This window comes from Monopterus albus, unplaced genomic scaffold (genome assembly GCF_001952655.1).
Source record: "Monopterus albus unplaced genomic scaffold, M_albus_1.0 scaffold240.1, whole genome shotgun sequence".
NCBI classification, from domain to species: Eukaryota; Metazoa; Chordata; class Actinopteri; order Synbranchiformes; family Synbranchidae; genus Monopterus; species Monopterus albus.
Genome location: NW_018128120.1, coordinates 387,332 through 388,327, shown reverse-complemented (window position 1 = coordinate 388,327; position 996 = coordinate 387,332). Strand labels below are relative to the sequence as shown.

Sequence of the window (996 nt, the reverse complement as noted above, 5' to 3'; positions counted from 1 at the left end):
AAAAAAGTCGCCAGATTTAGCGAGAAAGTTGCCAAATTGGCAACACTGTAAATTATTAGCTTGCGTTTATATTAGTAAACGTTTTAGTCGCGGATTTTTTCTTTTTCTAATTGTAAATCAATACTACTGCATCCAACACTGCTCTGGATTCAATCAAAACACGCACTTTAACAATAACTGATACATCGGAGCGTTCAGAAATAATCAATATGAAAAGAAAAACTATATATCTATAATAACAAAAATGAATTCGTGTCATGTTTTCCCACACTCCCTCAGCGAGGAGCAAATGGTTTCGTCCTTCTGTGCACAGGTGTTGTCAACATCGCTAATTGCGTGGAGGTCACTGGGGATGTTTTCACCCAAAACTACAGTAAGAAGTGGTACAAAATAAAAGGCAGAATAATAAAGGAGAAAACAACTAGTGTGTCAGACGAAGAGGTGAGCTTACCAGTGTTTTAAGACTATTGTAAGCTAAATGATGTGATAGCTGTAGACCATAAACAGGTTGCCTTGATTAAGCATGCTAGACATTTATTTAGTTTTTCATGGTGCAGTGGTGAAGACTGTATTCAGAACCTTAAAAGTAGTAATATCACACTACAAATACAAGTCCACTAAAAGTTGTAAGCAGTGTTAAGTGGTGGTGGAATGAAAGAGGCTACATTAAGTCTAGTACTTCATTTCACTCTACTTTGAACTTGTACTTTTACTCCACATTTCAGAGAGAAATATTCTAAGCTACTTACTCTACTGCATTTATTACACAAGCAAACATGAAGTGCTCATGAAATATTGTAGCTTTTTAATGTATTTTTGTTTGATTAGATGTTTGGACTATTGGTTGACTAAATAAACACTGCAGAGTTTGGGCTAGGGCAGGAAAACACCTCAAGTGCATTTCATGATTAGATATGATTTTGAATGCAGTTCTTTTATTTATTTATTAAACAATATGGCATTCATGCTTTGACTTAAGAGCTCTGACTACATCTT

The 996-nt window shown here is 35.0% G+C and overlaps 1 long non-coding RNA gene across 1 annotated transcript in view; it reads left to right on the top strand.

Moving 5' to 3' along the window:
* Nucleotides 1-314: 314 nt before the first annotated feature.
* LOC109971959 (uncharacterized) overlaps nucleotides 315-996 on the top strand; it is a 1,358-nt gene continuing 676 nt past the window's right edge. Inside the window, exon 1 of the long non-coding RNA XR_002276621.1 lies at nucleotides 315-441. This is a non-coding gene — a long non-coding RNA (uncharacterized LOC109971959). The remainder of the gene's footprint in view (nucleotides 442-996) is intronic.